The sequence below is a fragment of the Penaeus monodon genome, chromosome 22 (genome assembly GCF_015228065.2).
Source record: "Penaeus monodon isolate SGIC_2016 chromosome 22, NSTDA_Pmon_1, whole genome shotgun sequence".
In the NCBI taxonomy this organism is placed as follows: Eukaryota; Metazoa; Arthropoda; class Malacostraca; order Decapoda; family Penaeidae; genus Penaeus; species Penaeus monodon.
This window is the reverse complement of record NC_051407.1, coordinates 7,821,508-7,821,729: the sequence shown is the minus strand read 5'-3', so window position 1 is coordinate 7,821,729 and position 222 is coordinate 7,821,508.

Genomic DNA, 222 nt, shown 5'->3' with positions numbered 1-222 from the left:
CTCCAAGTCTTTGAAATAAATGTTCTCGAATTAATGAAAATTTCATTCTAAATATTTACTCGTTCACATACATCTTGTGTCATTATCGTTATTCTTGGGGAAATAAGTAACTTTTGTGTATATTGGAGTCAATTCCATTTTGATCAGTATTGGTGTTCTAATAGACAGTGTTTCTTGCATTATAGTTGCCATGGTGATTTTGTCTGAATAGAATATGGTCAT